This window comes from Salmo trutta, chromosome 27 (genome assembly GCF_901001165.1).
Source record: "Salmo trutta chromosome 27, fSalTru1.1, whole genome shotgun sequence".
NCBI lineage: Eukaryota > Metazoa > Chordata > Actinopteri > Salmoniformes > Salmonidae > Salmo > Salmo trutta.
In genome coordinates, this window is record NC_042983.1 from 45,800,023 (window position 1) to 45,820,142 (window position 20,120).

Sequence of the window (20,120 nt, forward strand, 5' to 3'; positions counted from 1 at the left end):
ACCAACCTGGAGGATGGAGAACAGAAGAGAGATTCATTTATTATCTCTTTGAGGAAATCATTCAAAACATCTTGTACCATTCAAACCAAAATGCAGTTTAATGATGCACTTTATGTGACTTTCAATTGATATTGTTCAAACATTGCCCATTGATGTGATGAGATAGCGGCTGTAGCCTAGCGGTTATGAGTTTTGGGCAAGTAACCGAATGGTGGCTGGTTCGAATCCTACAGCAGACTAGGTGAAAAATCTGCCGATGCGCCCCTTGAGCAAGGCACTTAACCCTTATTGCTCCTGTAAGTCGCTCTAGGTAAGAGCGTCTGCTAAATGATCAAAAATGTACTCCTGACTTATTCTGCTATTTTTAAATATTTTGTTGTTGTTGCTGATCTTAACCTTTTTTTGTACATAACGTCTCCCTCATCGTTTCCTATGACCAAAAACGGCTTCTGGACATCAGAAAAGCTAAATGCTAACCTCGTAATATCCTATGTTTCTCTTAGTCTGGGTTGAGGTCAGGGCTCTGTCAAGTTCTTCCAGAAACCGATATTTACAAAACCCTTTCAGTATGGACCTCGCTTTTTGCACGGGGGCATTGTCATGCTGAAACAGGAAATGGCCTTCCCCAAACTGTTGCCACAAAGTTGGAAAAACAGAATTGTCTAGAATGTCATTGTATGCTGTAGTGTTAAGATTTCCCTTCACTGGAACTAAGGGGCATAGCCGAAACCATTTAAAACAGCCCCAGACCGTTATTCCTCCTCCACCAAACTTTACAGTTGGCACTATGCATTGGGGCAGGTAGCGTTCTCCTGGCATCCGCCAAACCCAGATTAATCCGTTGGACTGCCAGATGTTGAAGCGTGATTCATCTCTCCAGAGAACACATTTCCTCTTCTCCAGAGTCCATTGACTGCGAGCTTTACACCTCTCCAGCCAATTCTTGGCATTGTGCATAGTGATCTTAGGCTTGGGTGAGGCTGCTCGGCCATGGAAACCCATTTCATGAAGCCCCAGACGAACAGTTCTGGTGATGAAGTTTGGAACTCAGTAGTAGGTGATGCAACCGAAGACAGACGATTTTTATGCGCTACGTATTTCGCGGCTGAGCCGTTGTTGCTCCTAGACGTTTCCACTTCACAATAACAACACTTACAGTTGACTGGGGCGAGTGCTGTACACCCAGTCAGCAATAGCCGAATCCACTCATCTGAAGGGGTGTCCACATACGTTTTGAGGTTGGACTTTAGCACGTAGGGGGCACCGATTGGTGTTTCACCTGTGCTGGCCCAGGTGATATTTAAGAGGTGGCTGGGCCCAGTGCTCCATTTGTCTTGATAGATGTGGAGGGTTTAACTCCTTTAGTTGTCTTGATAGATGTGGATGGTTTTAACTCCTTTAGTTGTCTTGATAGATGTGGAGGGTTAACCTCCTTAGTTGTCTTGATAGATGTGGAGGGTTAACCTCCTTTAGTTGTCCTGATAGATTTGGAGGGTTAACTCCTTTAGTTGTCTTGATAGATGTGGAGGGTTTACACTCCTTTAGTTGTCTTGATAGATGTGGAGGGTTAACTCCTTTAGTTTGTCTTGATAGATGTTGGAGGGTTAACTCCTTTAGTTGTCTTGATAGATGTGGAGGGTTAACTCCTTTAGGTTGTCCCTGATAGATGTGGAGGGTTAACTCCTTTAGTTGTCTTGATAGATGTGGAGGGTTAACTCCTTTAGTTGTCTTGATAGATGTGGAGGGTTTAACTCCTTTAGTTGTCTTGATAGATGTGAGGGTTAACTCCTTTAGTGTCTTGATAGATGTGGAGGTTAACCTCCTTTAGTTGTCTTGATAGATGTGGAGGGTTAACTCCTTTAGTTGTCCTGATAGATGTGGAGGGTTAACTCCTTAGTTGTCTTGATAGATGTGGAGGGTCTAGACCTTTAGTTGTCTTGATAGATTGGAGGGTCAACTCATTAGTTGTCTTGATAGATGGAGGGTCTAGACCTTTAGTTGTCTTGATAGATGAGGAGGGTTAACTCCTTTAGTTGTCTTGATAGATGAGGAGGGTTAACCTCCTTTAGTTGTCTTGATAGATGAGGGGTTAACTCCTTAGTTGGCGCTCCCTATTTTGATTTCTAGACCAACAGTCCTTTATCTGATTGCTTTTGCTCTACCTTTTGTGGTTTGCTTCCTGTCTTTAAGTTTGGTTTGGGGGTTTCTTTTTGGTTTGCTTCCTGTCTTTAAGTTTGGTTTGGGGTTTCTTTTTGGTTTGCTTCCTGTCTTTAAGTTTGGTTTGGGGTTTCGTTTTGGTTTGCTTCCTGTCTTTAAGTTTGGTTTGGGGTTTCTTTTTGGTTTGCTTCCTGTCTTTAAGTTTGGTGTGGGGTTTCTTTGCCTCTTCTTGGGCTCTCATGGTGGGTGTCATTTAGGTCCCAGTTGTTGGTGCTAGTCATCTTTCAGTGGACCCCCCCCATGAGTGTCTTTTGACCGACCTGTCCTGAGTGTGCAGTGTTTGTTGTAAACTCTCCATTTAACTGAGAATAAAACGTGATTCATTTAATATTGACCTCAGGTGTCCTTAGTGTTGAATTTCCACCACTGTAACCAGTGTATACAGCCAAGTTACTCACTGTGTATTTATACCTCGTTATCTTTACTTTTCTATTAAATTCTCTCTGCGTTGTTGGGAAGGATCTGCAAGTCAGCATTTCACTGTTACCTACACCTGTTGTTTACGGAGCACGTGATAATAACTTGTGATTTGATTTGATATCGCTCAAACACTGCCCAAAACCCCCTTTATAATTTGTGTCAATGAAAGAAGATTGAGTGACATGAATAAGACGGTGGATATGTCTATGATTTGTTGTGAGTCGAGTTAGGAGAATAGCGTACCACTTGTGATCGTCCGTAGGCCGCGACTGCAGCCGCAGCAGCCGCACTTATCTGAGGAGACAGGTTGTGTAGGGAGGCGTAGGCGCTGGCTCCGCCCAGGTCGCCGTTCAGCCCGTTGAGACTTGGGTGGGGCATCATGCCAAACGCACCCGGGTAAGGACACGGCAACGCCAGGGGACGCAGACCAGGCCTGGAACAAACAACATAAGTCAACCCCCTAAAGGTCTAAGGGCCTAGGTTCTACTAACTACAAATCAACCCTCTAAGGGCCTGGGTTTCTACTAAGTTACAAATCAACCCTCTAAGGTCTAAGGGCCTGGGTTCTACTAAACTACAAATCAAGCCCCTAAGGTCTAAGGGCCATGGTGTTCCTACTAAGTTACAAATCAACCCGCTAAGGTCTAAGGGCCTGGGTTTCACTATACTACAAATCAACCCTCTAAGGTCTAAGGGCCTGGGTTCTACTAAACTACAAATCAACCCTGTAAGGTCTAAGGGCCTGGGTTCTACTAAACTACAAATCAACCCTCTAAGGGCCTGGGTTCTACTAAGCTACAAACCAACCCCCTAAGGTCTAAGGGCCTGGGTTCTACTAAGCTACAAATCAACCCCCTAAGGTCTAAGGGTCTGGGTTCTACTAAGCTACAAATCAACCCCCTAAGGTCTAAGGGCCTGGGTTCTACTAAGCTACAAATCAACCCCCTTAAAGGTCTAGGGCTGGGTTCTACTAAGCTACAAATCAACCCCCTAAAGGTCTAAGGGCCTGGGTTCTACTAAGCTACAAATCAACCCCCTAAGGTCTAAGGGCCTGGGTTCTACTAAGCTACAAATCAACCCCCTAAAGGTCTAAGGGCCTGGGTTCTACTAAGCTACACATCAACCCCCTAAAGGTCTAAGGGCCTGGGTTCTACTAAGCTACAAATTAACCCTCTAAGGTCTAAGGGCCTGGGTTCTACTAAGCTACAAATCAACCCCCTAAAGGTCTAAGGGCCTGGGTTCTACTAAGCTACACATCAACCCTCTAAGGTCTAAGGGCCTGGGTTCTACTAAGCTACAAATCAACCCTGTAAGGTCTAAGGGCCTGGGTTCTACTAAACTACAAATCAACCCCCTAAAGGTCTAAGGGCCTGGGTTCTACTAAGCTACAAATCAACCCCCTAAAGGTCTAAGGGCCTGGGTTCTACTAAGCTACAAATCAACCCCGTAAGGTCTAAGGGCCTGGGTTCTACTAAACTACAAATCAACCCTGTAAGGTCTAAGGGCCTGGGTTCTACTAAACTATAAATCAACCCCCTAAAGGTCTAAGGGCCTGGGTTCTACTAAGCTACAAATCAACCCCCTAAGATCTAAGGGCCTGGGTTCTACTAAGCTACAAATCAACCCTCTAAGGTCTAAGGGCTTGGGTTCTACTAAGCTACAAATCAACCCCCTAAAGGTCTAAGGGCCTGGGTTCTACTAAGCTACAAATCAACCCTCTAAGGTCTAAGGGCCTGGGTTCTACTAAGCTACAAATCAACCCCCCTAAAGGTCTAAGGGCCTGGGGTTCTACTAGCTACAAATCCAACCCCCTAAAGGTCTAAGGGCCTGGGTTCTACTAAGCTACAAATCAACCCCGTAAGGTCTAAGGGCCTGGGTTCTACTAAACTACAAATCAACCCTATAAGGTCTAAGGGCCTGGGTTCTACTAAACTAGAAATCAACCCATGTAAGGTCTAAGGGCCTGGGTTTCTACTAAACTACAAATCAACCCTCTAAGGGCCTGGGTTCTACTAAGTTACAAATCAACCCTCTAAGGTCTAAGGGCCTGGGTTCTACTAAGCTACACATCAACCCTCTAAGGTCTAAGGGCCTGGGTTCTACTAAGCTACACATCAACCCTCTAAGGTCTAAGGGTCTGGGTTCTACTAAGCTACAAATCAACCCCTCTAAGGTCTAAGGACCTGGGTTATACTAAGCTACCAAATCAACCACCGTAAGGTCTAAGGGCTTGGGTTCTACTAAGCTACAAATCAACCCTCTAAGGGCCTGGGTTCTACTAAACTACAAATCAACCCCCTAAAGGTCTAAGGGCCTGGGTTCTACTAAGCTACAATCACCACCCCCTAAAGGTCTAAGGGCCTGGGTTCTACTAAAGCTACAAATCAACCCCGTAAGGGTCTAAGGGCCTGGGTTCTACTAAACTACAAATCAACCCTATAAGGTCTAAGGGCCTGGGTTCTACTAAACTACAAATCAACCCTGTAAGGTCTAAGGGCCTGGGTTCTACTAAACTACAAATCAACCCTCTAAGGGCCTGGGTTCTACTAAGTTACAAATCAACCCTCTAAGGTCTAAGGGCCTGGGTTCTACTAAGCTACAAATCAACCCTCTAAGGTCTAAGGGCCTGGGTTCTACTAAGCTACACATCAACCCTCTAAGGTCTAAGGGCCTGGGTTCTACTAAGCTACAAACCAACCCCCTAAGGTCTAAGGGCCTCGGTTCTACTAAGCTACACATCAACCCCCTAAGGTCTAAGGGTCTGGGTTCTACTAAGTTACAAATCAACCTCCTAAAGGTCTAAGGGCCTGGGTTCTACTAAGCTACAAATCAACCCCCTAAAGGTCTAAGGGCCTGGGTTCTACTAAGCTACAAATCAACCCTCTAAGGTCTAAGGGCTTGGTGTTCTACTAAGCTACAAATCAACCCCCTAAAGGTCTAAGGGCCTGGGTTCTACTAAGCTACAAATCAACCCTCTAAGGTCTAAGGGCTTGGGTTCTACTAAGCTACAAATCAACCCCCTAAAGGTCTAAGGGCCTGGTTCTACTAAGCTACAAATCAATCCTCTAAGGTCTAAGGGCCCTGGGTTCTACTAAGCTACAAATCAACCCCCTAAAGGTCTAAGGGCTTGGGTTCTACTAAGCTACACATCAACCCCCTAAAGGTCTAAGGGCCTGGGTTCTACTAAGCTACAAATCAACCCCCTAAAGGTCTAAGGGCCTGGGTTCTACTAAGCTACAAATCAACCCCCTATAGGTCTAAGGGCCTGGGTTCTACTAAGCTAACATATGGAATTGCTTTCAGTTGGTCATTCCAAGGATAATTTTGCTATTTGATTTTGCATTTTATGACCCCTGTAAGTATAAAAATATTTTTGATGACTGACTTTTTGATGAAACATTGAATTTGGCCTTACTGCCCATAGAAACGCATTGAATAACATTCATACAAAACAGGTAGTCAAAGAATTCATGAAAAAGGAAATATATTTTCAAGTGTCTGTCCTATCCAACAGATAAAATATGAGAAAGCTCAGGAAATTACGTTTAAAAAAATGTTTACCACTTTTTTTGGGGGCACTAAAGTACTTCCATATACACTGAGTGTACAAAACATTATGAACACCTGCTCTTTCCATGACAGACTGACCAGGTGAATCCAGGTAAAAGCTATGATCCCTTATTGATGTAACTAGTTAAATCCACTTCAATCAGTGTAGATGAATCCAGACCTGCTGTTTTCAACTCTCTAGAGACAGCAGGAGCGGTAGAGATACTCTCAATGATCGGCTATGAAAAGCCAACTGACATTTACTCCTGAGGTGCTGACCTGTTGCACCCTCGACAACCACTGTGATTATTATTATTTGACCCTGCTGGTCATCTATGAACATTTGAACATCTTGGCCATGTTCTGTTATAATCTCCACCCGGCACAGCCAGAAGAGGACTGGCCCACCCCTCATAGCCTGGTTCCTCTCTAGGTTTCTTCCTAGGTTTTGGCCTTTCTATGGAGTTTTTCCTAGCCACCGTGCTTCTACACCTGCATTGCTTGCTGTTTGGGGTTTTAGGCTGGGTTTCTGTACAGCACTTTGTGATATCAGCTGATGTAAGAAGGGCTTTATAAATACATTTGATTGAAGGTGAGGAGACAGGTTAAAGAAAGATTTTTAAGCCTTGAGACAATTGAGACATGGATTGTGTATGTGTGCCATTCAGAGGGTGAATGGGCATTGAACGGGGTATGGTAGTAGGTACCAGGAGCACCGGTTTTGAGTCAAGAACTGCAACGCTACTTGGGTCTTTTACGCTTAACAGTTTCCTGTATGATGTTAAAGAGTTTTAGTTTAGCCAAGTGGAATGTGTGGTCTGTATATTTTAATCATTTCATATAGGAAACCATCAACACCACAGGCCTTTTTGGGTTGGAGGTTTTTGTATTTTGTCCTGTAGTTCATTCAATGTAAATTGGAGGCTACACCATGGTGCTACCCTACAGAGTGCTGTTGAGGCTACTGTAGACTTTCATTGCAAAACAGTGTGTTTCAATCAATTATTTGTTGACGTGAATATATTTAGTATAGTTTGGTATAGCAACCCTGTGGAATGCTTTCGACACCTTGTAGAGTCTAGGGCTGAATGACGGGAACACGGATACCGAGATTTACCACCCAAAACCACTCCTTTGTACCGGGATAAATAACTGCAAAAAAAAACCTTAAGCTATGATCAATTATTTATAAATCAACAGCATGACGTGAAATGGAACTGTTAAATTATATGGAATGTCTAAATCTTGCTTCTCGGCGGTCTCTACATGATCAACGCTCTCAGCCCAGTTCACATGTAGACGTCTCATCATGGTAACTTTAGTTTTTTTACTAATATAAGGTCTCACAAAGACAGCGGTTGGAACCAAAAATCTCACATTTGGACTCATCAGACCAAAGGACAGATTTCCACAAGTCTAATGTCCATTGCTCATGTTTCTTGGCCCAAGCAAGTCTGTTCTTCTTATGTTGTCCTGTAGTAGTGGTTCTTTGCAGAATTCGACCATGAAGGCCTGATTCACACAGTCTCCTCTGAACAGTTGATGTTGAGATGTGTCTGTTACTTGAACTCTGTGAAGCATTTATTTGGGCTGCAATCTGAGGTGCAGTTAAAACCTAATGAACTTTTCCTCTGCAGCAGAGGGAACTCTGGGTTTTCCTTTCCTGTGGCGGTCCTCATGAGAGCCAGTTTCATCATAGTGCTTGATGGTTTTTGCAAATGCACTTGAAGAAACTTTCAAAGTTATTGAAATTTTCCGGATTGACTAACCTTCATGTCTTAAAGGGTGGCTACTTTTAAGAATCTGAAATATAAAATATATTTTGATTTGTTAAATACTTTTTTATTACTACATAATTCCATATATGTTCTTTCATAGTTTTGATGTCTTCACTATTATTCTACAATGTAGGAAATGGTAAAAAAAAAACAAAAAAAAAACCTTGGAATGAGTAGGTGTTTCCACACTTTTGACTGGTATTGTGTATTCAGAAAGTATTCAGACCTCTTGACTTTTTCCATATTTTGTTACGTTACAGCCTTATTCTAACATGTATTAAATAACTAAAAATCCTCAGCAATCTACACACAATACCCTATAATGACTAAGCAAAAAAAACGGTTTTTGGACATTTTTGCAAATGCATTAAAAATATATTTTTTTATTTACATAAGTATTCAGACCCTTTGCTATGAGACTCGAAATTGAGCTCAAGTGCATTGATCCATGAGATGTTTCTACAACTTGATTGGATGTGATTTGGAAAGGCACACAGCTGTTTATAAAAGGTCCCACAGTTGACAGTGCATGTCAGAGCAAAAATCAGCCATGAGGTCGGAGGAGTTGTCCGTAGAGCTCCGAGACAGGATTGTGTTGAGGCACAGATCTGGGGAAGGGTACCAAGCATTGAAGGTCCCCAAGAGCACGGAGCTAGACTAAAATAGCTTGCTGGACATTTTTGTTGTTGTTGCATTTCTTATACCAATGGACTATTCAAAGAAGGACACAAACTCTTGTTTGTGCTGCACAGGAATCACCTGTTCTCTCCCTGCTTTATTATGGTTTGAACAATATTTATTTTATTTTTTACCTTTATTTAACGAGGCAAGTCAGTTCAAAAAAAAAACAAATCTTATTTTCTATGATGGCCTAGGAACAGTGGGTTAACTGCCTTGTTCAGGAGCAGAACAACAGATTATTACCTTGGGGATTCAATCTTGCAACCTTTCGGTTACAAGTCCAACACTCTAACCACTAGGCTACCTGCCGCCCCAAGCTGGGTAATTCCAGTCCATATAATACAATACAGTACAGTAATACAGTTCACACTCAAACAGATTAGCCTACTGGAGCTAGTTTCATATATTTACCCAATAGAACATTTAAATACAGTTGAAGTCGGAAGTTTACATACACTTAGGTTGGAGTCATTAAACTCGTTTTTTCAACCACTCCACAAATGTCCTGTTAACAAACTATAGTTTTGTCAAGTCGGTTAGGACATCTACTTTGTGCATGACACAAGTCATTTTTCCAACAATTGTTTACAGACAGATTATTTCACTTATAATTCACTATATCACAATTCCAGTGGGTCAGAAGTTTACATACACTAAGTTGAATGTGGCTTTAAACAGCTTGGAAAATTCCAGAAAATGATGTCATGGCTTTAGAAGCTTCTGATAGGCTAATTGACATCATTTGAGTCAATTGGAGGTGTACCTGTGGATGTATTTCAAGGCCTACCTTCAAACTCAGTGCCTCTTTGCTTGACATCATGGGAAAATCTAAAGAAATCAGCCAAGACCTTAGGAAGATATTGTAGAACAAGTCTGGTTCATCCTTGGGAGCAATTTCCAAACGCCTGAAGGTACCACTTTCATCTGTACAAACAATAGTACGCAAGTGTAAACACCATGGGACCACGCAGCCATCATACCGCTCAGGAAGGAGACGCGTTCTGTCTCCTAGAGATGAACGTACTTTGGTGCGAAAAGTGCAAATCAATCCCCAGAACAACAGCAAAGGACGTCATGAAGATGCTGGAGGAAACAGGTACAAAATTATCTATATCCACAGTCAAACGAATTCTATATCGACATAACCTGAAAGGCCGCTCAGCAAGGAAGAAGCCACTGCTCCAAAACCGCCATAAAAAGCCAAACTACGGTTTGCAACTGCACATAGGGACAAAGTTCATACATTTTGGAGAAATGTCCTCTGGTCTGACGAAACAAAAATGTAACTGTTTGGCTATAATGACCATCGTTATGTTTGGAGGAAAAGGGGGAGGCTTGCAAGCCGAAGGACACCATCCCAACCGTGAAGCACTGGTGTGTCAGCATCATGTTGTGGGGGTGCTTTGCTGCAGGAGGGACTGGTGCACTTCACAAAATAGATGGCATCATGAGAAAGGAAAATTATGTGGATAGATTATATATATATATATATATGATCCTAACCGACCTGTAACAGGGAATTATTACTAGGATTAAATGTCAGGAATTGTGAAAAACTGAGTTTAAATGTATTTGGCTGAGGTGTATGTAAACGTCCTACTTCAACTGTAGCTAACTACGTCTATGGGCTTTCATGTTTTTCTGTCATGTAAAAAGGTGCAGTAGACTATATCATAACCGCACATTTGAGCTTTTTGGGGCTTGGGATTGTATATATTTTTTAAATAAAATGTATTTAATGTGTGTGTCATCAGGCTTGAATGTTCTAATGAAATCCAGATATAGGCCCATTTATATGCTTTATAATGCTTTTCAATGACGCTTCCGGTTTTGGTGGGAAATATTGGGTTACCTGGGAAAGATGTCATTTATTCAACCTTTTGTAAAATATTCCACCCCAGTAGAATGCATGCCTACAAATTGAGGCTGTTCTGAGGTCAAAGGAAGTTTTGTACACTCAGTGCACACTTAAATACATTTTAAAATGCTCAGACGAGTCTTGTGGGCGTCGTAGAGAATTCGATGGTGGGGTCATATTAGTTTGTAGCCCAAACTGGTTGGGCGCTGCAGACCGAAGTTGCCACATCGGTGTGTACCAATCAGACTAGTCCTGTGATGCTTGTGAGGTTCGTAGTGCAAAACACCATCGCAAGTCTCCCCAAACCGTTCAGACGGAACAGTGATAAGACCCAAACCGCTGTAGCTCTGCCACCTTCCACCACAAATGTGGAAAGCTGACATAGGAGGATGGAAAAGCAGATATCTCTTAGACAGACACCTTTTCGATTTCGGGATTTTTCTCTTACGTTTATTAGATCTCTGCTGAATAAGAATCAACTGACCTGCCTGGTTAAAAAGGTTAAAGGAAGGTTCATCTGACCTGCCTGGTTAAAAAGGTTAAAGGAAGGTTCAACTGACCTGCCTGGTTAAAAAGGTTAAAGGAAGGTTCAACTGACCTGCCTGGTTAAAAAGGTTAAAGGAAGGTTCATCTGATCTGCCTGGTTAAAAAGGTTAAATTAAGATTCAACTGACCTGCCTGGTTAAAAAGGTTAAAGGAATGTTCAACTGACCTGCCTGGTTAAAAAGGTTAAAGGAAGGTTCAACTGACCTGCCTGGTTAAAAAGGTTTAAAGGAAGGTTCAACTGACCTGCCTGGTTAAAAAGGTTAAAGGAAGGTTCAACTGACCTGCCTGGTTAAAAAGGTTAAAGGAAGGTTCAACTGACCTGCCTGGTTAAAAAGGTTAAAGGAAGGTTCAACTGACCTGCCTGGTTAAAAAGGTTGAATTAAATGTAAAGAATGTAAACACATGTTTAAAGTTGTGTGTCTCACCCTCTAGTCCTGACGTTTTCCCTCTCAGGCCGGGGGTAGAGGTGCTGGACTTCTCATTCTGGAGATAAAAAGAGGCTCATAATCCACTCATAACAATACATATTTTAACCACTGAGCTCTGGTATATGAGAGATGATTAAATCCTAATTTTCCAGACTTGGGGTAAAGGTAGAAATATGTTGTCAATAAAGATTAAAGGGGGGAAAAAAGCCATGAGAGGTCAGACCGTGATGACGTCTTTGGATTTGTTGGAGGGCGTACTACTAGACGAGGCCATAGAGGCGGGGCTGAGGGGAGGGACTTCCTTCTTCAGCAGACGGCTCTTATCCAATCGGTTCTCACGAGGGGACTGAGTGGGGCTTCCTCTAGGAGAGGCAGGATCCTAAGATAAAGGCGAGAGAGAACAATAGAAACGAGTATGGTTTCGTTCCATTTCTATTGGTAAAGTATTGGTTCCATGATTCATGAACTAAAATAAAAAAAAATATTGTTTTATACTCACTAAAAGCTTATTTCTCTCAAATGTTGTTCACCAATTTGTTTACATCCCTGTTAGTGAGCATTTCTCCTTTGCCAAGATAATCCATCCACCTGACAGGTGTGGCATATCAAGAATATGATTAAACAGCATGATCACTACTCAGGTGCACCTTGTGCTGGGGACATAAGGTCATTTTTTTTAAATGTGCAGTTTTGTCACACAACACAATGCCACAAATGTCTTAAGTTTTGAGGGAGAGTGGAATTGGCATTCTGACTACAGAAATGTCCACCAGAGCTGTTGACGGAAAATGTAATGTTCATTTCTATACCATAAGCTGCCTCCAATATTGTTTTAGAAAATTTGTCAATACGTCCAACCGGTCTCACAACCGCAGACCACGTGTAACCACGCCAGCCCAGGACCTCCACATCCGTCTTCTTCACCTGCGGGATCGTCTGAGACCAGCCACCAGGACAGCTGATGAAACTGTGGGATCGTCTGAGACCAGCCACCAGGACAGCTGATGAACCTGTGGGATCATCTGAGACCAGCCACCCGGACAGCTGATGAAACTGTGGGATCATCTGATAACAGCCACCCAGACACCTGATGAAACTGTGGGTTTGCACAACCAAAGAATTTCTGCACAAACTGTCAGAAACCGTCTCAGGGAAGCTGTGTGCTCATCGTCCTCACCAGGGTCTTGACCTGACTGCAGTTCAGCGTCGTAATCGACTTCATTGGGAAATTGCTCACCTTCGATGGCCACTGGCCTGCCCCATGGTGGAGGTGGGGTTATGGTATGGGCCCCATGGTGGAGGTGGGGTTATGGTATGGGCCCCATGGTGGAGGTGGGGTTATGGTATGGGCAGGCATAAGCTACGGACAACGAACACCATTGCATTGTATCAATCGCAATTTGAATGCACAGAAATACCGTGATGAGATCCTGAGGCCCGTTGTCGTGCCATTCATCCGCCACCATCACCTCATGTTTCAGCATGATAATGCACTGACCCATGTCGCATGGATCTGTACACAATTCCTGGAAGCTGAAAATGTCCCAGTTCCTCCATGGCCTGCATACTCAACAGACATGTCACCCACTGAGCATGTTTGGGATGCTCTGGATCAACCTGTACGACAGCGTGTTCCAGTTTCCGCCAATGTCCAGAAACTTCCACAGCCATTGAAGAGGAGTGGGGACAACATTCCCCAGGCCACAAATCAGCAGCCTGATCAACTCTATGTGAAGGAGACGTGTCGTGCTGCATGAGGCAAATTGTGGTCACACCAGATACTGACTGGTTTTCTGATCCACACCCTTAACTTGTTTTTAAAGGTATCTGTGACCAACAGATGCATATCTGTATTCCTAGTAATGTGAAATCCATAGATTAAGGCCAAATAAATGTATTTCAATTGACTGATTTCATTATATAAACTGTAACGTATTTGAAAGTGTTACATTTATTCAGTGTTTATACGAGAGAGAGAGAGAGAGAGAGAGAGAGAGAGAGAGAGAGAGAGAATATAACCTCATTAGAGACATCCACCACTAGGCTGTCATCACTCTTCTCCCCGTCGCTGTCCTGAAACAGATACAATATAATACAACTTTATTGTCCCGAGAACGAACACAACAACACATTGGTCCTCCTCATCAATTTACCATAGTTAGATTCCCCATACCAGGGCGTCATCAGAACATCCTGACAGGCCTGACTGACCTCATCGACTAATCAGCAAGAGTTTGGTTAGTTGAATCAGCTGTGTTAGCGCTGTGCTTTGAAACCTCTGGGTTTTTGGTTTGAAAGTTGCCTCACTCACGTAACGTGTGGCTCTCAGCTCCTTTTCAGACATTTTCTGTTTCTTGCTGTCTGAGGAGTCACCTAAACTCCTGTGCTTCTCTACTGCTCGGAAACTGGAGGAGGGGGACACAGACGGACTCTAAGAGAGAGAGAGAGAGAGAGAGAGAGAGAGAGGGAGTGTTAATGTTAGTTTACAAGTCTGATTTTGTAAGAGCTCAACTACCCCTCCTCTTAGAGGTAAGCACAGGATAAAAAGGAATGGAGAGGAGAGGAGAGGAGAGGATGAAGAGTAGAAGAGGAGAGGAGACAAAGGAGAAGGGGAAGAGGAGAGGAGGAAGAGGTGAAGAAGGGAGAGAGAAAAAGGATGAGAGGAGAATGCAGCATGGCCTTGACCTTTCCACTAACTCATCCTGCCCTTTACCGTGCTGCTAGCGTTGATGATGACTGGCAAACACTGTGTGTGTGTGTGTGTGTGTGTGTGTGTGTGTGTGTGTGTGTGTGTGTGTGTGTGTGTGTGTGTGTGTGTGTGTGTGTGTCTGTGTGTGTGTGTCAGTGACTAGATGAAAACAGTCCCAATTTGCTTCCTTTCCCTTGGCACTAACCCTTCAATGTTTATCATTTTCTACAGCCAGACAGCATAGATGACAGATCAGAGCAGTATTAGACAGTATAGATGACAGATCAGAGCAGTATTAGACAGTACAGATGACAGATCAGAGCAGTATTAGACAGTATAGATGACAGATCAGAGCAGTATAGATGACAGATCAGAGCAGTATAGATGACAGATCAGAGCAGTATTAGACAGTATAGATGACAGATCAGAGCAGTATTAGACAGTACAGATGACAGATCAGAGCAGTATTAGACAGTATAGATGACAGATCAGAGCAGTATAGATGACAGATCAGAGCAGTATTAGACAGTATAGATGACAGATCAGAGCAGTATTAGACAGTATAGATGACAGATCAGAGCAGAGCAGTATTAGACAGTACAGATGACAGATCAGAGCAGTATTAGACAGTATAGATGACAGATCAGAGCAGTATTAGACAGTATAGATGACAGATCAGAGCAGAGCAGTATTAGACAGTACAGATGACAGATCAGAGCAGTATTAGACAGTACAGATGACAGATCAGAGCAGTATTAGACAGTACAGATGACAGCACATACTGCTTTCATACACATTCAATGTTTTTTCTAAATATTTATACTAGCTACTGTATAACACACCACTGATAACACCACTGACAAGACCTGACAAAGAACTGCAAGACCTGACAAAGAACTACAAGACCTGACAAAGACCTGACAAACAACTACAAAGACCTGACAAAGACCTGACAAAGAACTACAAAGAAATGACAAAGACCTGACAAAGAACTACAAAGACCTGACAAAGAACTACAAAGACCTGACAAAGAACTACAAAGACCTGACAAACAACTACAAAGAAATGACAAAGAACTACAAAGAAATGACAAAGACCTGACAAAGAACTACAAAGACCTGACAAAGACCTGACAAAGACCTGACAAAGAACTACAAAGACCTGACAAAGACCTGACAAAGACCTGACAAAGAACTACAAAGAAATGACAAAGACCTGACAAAGAACTACAAAGACCTGACAAAGAACTACAAAGACCTGACAAAGACCTGACAAACAACTACAAAGACCTGACAAAGAACTACAAAGAACTACAAAGACCTGACAAAGACCTACAATGACCTGACAAACAACTACAGACCTGCCAAAACTACAAAGACCTGACAACAAACACTACATCACTACAAAAGTCAACAACATTGTAACAACCGTTCAATCAAACCAGCACCACAAACAAGATTCAAACATTTCAAAACAGCACACACACACACACACACACACACACACAGTATCTGAGGTAACGGTATCTGAGGTAGCGGTATCCGAGGTAACGGTATCCGAGGTAGAGGTATCTGAGGTAGCGGTATCTGAGGTAGCGGTATCTGAGGTAGCGGTATCTGAGGTAGAGGTATCTGAGGTAGCGGTATCTGAGGTAGCGGTATCAGAGGTAGCGGTATCAGAGGTAGCGGTATCAGAGGTAGCGGTATCAGAGGTAGCGGTATCCGAGGTAGCGGTATCCGAGGTAGCGGTATCCGAGGTAGCGGTATCCGAGGTAGCGGTATCCGAGGTAGCGGTATCCGAGGTAACGGTATCCGAGGTAGCGGTATCTGAGGTAGCGGTATCTGAGGTAGCGGTATCTGAGGTAGCGGTATCTGAGGTAGCGGTATCTGAGGTAGCGGTATCTGAGGTAGCGGTATCTGAGGTAACGGTATCTGAGTGGTAGAGGACCATGAGGTCACATATTAAACACACCTCTACATCCTGTCCTAATCTAATTCAAATCAAATCAAATGTTATTGGTCACATATTTAACAGACGTTATTGGTCCATATTTAACAGATGTTATTGGTCCATATATAACAGATGTTATTGGTCCATATTTAACAGATGTTATTGGTCCATACACATATTTAACAGATGTTATTGGTCCATATTTAACAGATGTTATTGGTCCATATTTAACAGATGTTATTGGTCCATGTTTAACAGATGTTATTGGTCCATATTTAACAGATGTTATTGGTCCATATTTAACAGATGTTATTGGTCACATATTTAACAGATGTTATTGGTCCATATTTAAAAAATGTTATTGGTCCATATTTAACAGATGTTATTGGTCCATATTTAACAGATGTTATTGGTCCATATTTAACAGATGTTATTGGTCCATATTTATCAGGGGTTATTGGTCCATATATAACAGATGTTATTGGTCCATATTTAACAGATGCTATTGGTCACAAATTTAACAGATGTTATTGGTCCATATTTAACAGATGTTATTGGTCCATATTTAACAGATGTTATTGGTCCAATTTAACAGTGTTTATTGGTCCATAATATTTAACAGATGTTATGGGTCCATATTTATCAGATGTTATTGGTCCATATTTAATCAGATGTTATTGGTCACATATTTTACAGTATGTTATTGGTCCATATTTAATCAGGTGTTAGTTGGGTCCATATTTACAGATGTTATTGGTCCAGATTAACAGATGTTACTTGGTCCCATATTTAACAGATGTTATTGGTCCATATTTAACATATGTATTGGTCCATATTACAGATGTTTTTGGTCCATATTTAACAGATGTTTTTGTCCATATTATCCAGATGTTATTGGGTCCATATTTAATCAGATGTTATTGGTCCATATTAACAGATGATGTTATTGTCCATATTTAACAGATGATGTTATTGTCAATACACATATTTAACAGACGTTATGGTCCATACACATATTTACAGATGTTATTGGTCCATACACATATTTAACAGATGTTATTGGTCCATATTTAACAGATGTTATTGGTCCATATTTAACAGATGTTATTGGTCCATATTTAACAGATGTTATTGGTCCATACACATATTTAACAGAAGTTATTGGTCCATATTTAACAGATGTTATTGGTCCATACACATATTTAACAGATGTTATTGGTCCATATTTAACAGATGTTATTGGTCCATATTTATCAGATGTTATTGGTCCATACACATATTTAACAGATGTTATTGGTCCATATTTAACAGATGTTATTGGTCCATATTTAACAGATGTTATTGGTCCATATTTATCAGGGGTTATTGGTCCATATTTATCAGACGTTATTGGTCCATATTTATCAGGGGTTATTGGTCCATATTTAACAGATGTTATTGGTCCATATTTAACAGATGTTATTGGTCCATATTTAACAGATGTTATTGGTCCATATTTAACAGATGTTATACACACAAATCTAAAGTAAAATAACGGAACAAAGAAATATATAAATATTAGGACGAGCAATGTTGGATTGGCGTTGACTAAAATACAGTAGAATAGAATACAGTATATACACATGAAATGAGTAAAGCAGAATGTAAACATTATTAAAGTGACTAGTGACTACACTGCGTGTGTGAGAGAGAAAAAGTGTGTCTCTGTGTGTTTGTGTCTGTGTGTGTGTCTGTGTGTGTGTGTCTGTGTGTGTGTTTGTGTCTCTATCTGTGTGTTTGTGTTTGTGTCTATCTCTATCTGTGTGTCTGTGTCTGTGTGTGTGTTTGTGTCTATCTGTGTGTTTGTGTCTCTATCTGTATGTGTGTGTTTGTGTCTCTGTGTGTGTGTGCGTACGCCCACAGTGCTCAGTCTGTGAAGAAAGCCATGCTAATCATCTCATTGCGTATTCAACAAACCAAATATTTGACTGCAGGAACAGAGCAGACCGCTTAGAGACAAATTAACCTAAACACTGAACTCTCTCTTTCCGTTCGTTCCCTCCCTCTTGCTAACAAGACACCAGAAGAATTAGAAGGAAAATAAGTCTTACCTTGACTGAGTCTCTTTCTGAAGGATTGTCGAGAGAGAGAGAGCGAGAGAGAGAGAGAGAGAAAATGGGTGAGAAAGAGAGAGAAAACCAAAGCCATAACATTTCACATACAGACAAATAACTGCACACACTCTTACATACAGGTCACTGTAAAACACACATGCTGCAAAAATGTGTTTATTGGGCTTTCTCATTCAAATTAGTGCAGGGATTAGCATAGCACTGCTACTCTAGAGTTAGACTAGTGATTAGCATAGCACTGCTACTCTAGAGTTAGACTAGTGATTAGCATAGCACTGCTACTCTAGAGTTAGACTAGTGATTAGCATAGCACTGCTACTCTAGAGTTAGACTAGTGATTAGCATAGCACTGCTACTCTAGAGTTAGACTAGTGATTAGCATAGTGTAGCTATAACAGAACTCATATGGCAGGCAAAAACCTGAGAAAGAATCCAACCAGGTTGTAGTTTTTCAAGTGATTGCCTTTCCAAACTACAGTGTCTGTGGGGTCATTTTGCACTTCCTAAGGCTTCCACTAGATGTCAACAGTCTTTAGAACCTTGTTTCATGCTTCTACTGTTACTGGGGTGAGAATAAGAGCTCACTCAACAAGTGGACTGCCTGAGACCAATGAGTTGTTTGCTGCGCGGTCAAGCAGGCGCGCCGTTCCTTCTTTTCCCTCTGTAATGAATACGCTATTGTCCGGTTGGAATATTATCAAATATTTATGATAAAAATACCCTAAGGATTGATTGTAAATATCGTTTGACATGTTTCTACGAACGGTAATGGAACTTTTTGACTTTTCGTCTCGGGTTTTGCACTCGCACATTATGCCTTTGGAATAGTGATCTGAACCAGCGAAAAAAAACGGAGGTATTTGGACATAAATATGGAGTTTATCGAACAAAACAAACATTTCTTGTGGAAGTGGGAGTCCTGGGAGTGTATTCCGACAAAGATCAGCAAAGGTAAATGAAGATTTATAATACTATTTCTCAGTTTTGTTGACTCCAGAACTTGGCGGGTAACTGTATAGCTTGCTTTGATGGATGAGCTCTGTACTCAGAATATTGAACAATGTGCTTTTGCCGTAAAGCTATTTTGAAATCTAACACAGCGGTTGCATTAAGGAGAAGTGTATCTATAATTCTTTCAATAACTGTTGTAAATTTTATCAACGTTTATGATGAGTATTATTGTAAATTGATGTGCTCATTCACCGGAAGTTTTGGGAGGCAAAACATTTTCTGAACATCACGCGCCAATGTAAAATGGGGTTTTTGGATATGAATATGAACTTTATCGAACAAAACATACATGTATTGTGAAACATTGAGTCCTGGGAGTGTCATCTGATGAAGATCATGAAAGGTTAGTGATTAATTTTAGCTGTATTTCTGGTTTTTGTGACGCCTCTCCTTGCTTAGAAAATGGCTGTGTGGTTTTTCTTGTCTCGGCGCTGTCCTAACATAATCTAATGTTATGCTTTCGCCGTAAAGCCTTTTTAAATCGGACAATGTTGTTGGATTAACCTCTCTAGGGTAGGTGGCACCAAATCGTCCCACCTACGTAACAGCCAGTGGAATCCTGTGGCGTTATTCAAATACCTTAGAAATGCTATTACTTCAATTTCTCAAACATATGACTATTTTACAGCATTTTAAAGACAAGACTCTCGTTAATCTAACCACACTGTCCGATTTCAAAAGGCTTTACAACGAAAGCAAAACATTAGATTATGTCAGCAGAGTACCCAGCCAGAAATAATCAGACACCCATTTTTCAAGCTAGCATATAATGTCACAAAAACCCAGAAGACAGCTAAATGCAGCACTAACCTTTGATGATCTTCATCAGATGACACACCTAGGACATTATGTTATACAATACATGCATGTTTTGTTCAATCA

General features: G+C 41.6%; 1 pseudogene; it reads right to left on the reverse strand.

Annotated features, from left to right (window-relative positions):
* Positions 1-20,120, reverse strand: part of LOC115165071 (transducin-like enhancer protein 4) — a 92,016-nt pseudogene that overhangs the window by 7,837 nt on the left and 64,059 nt on the right.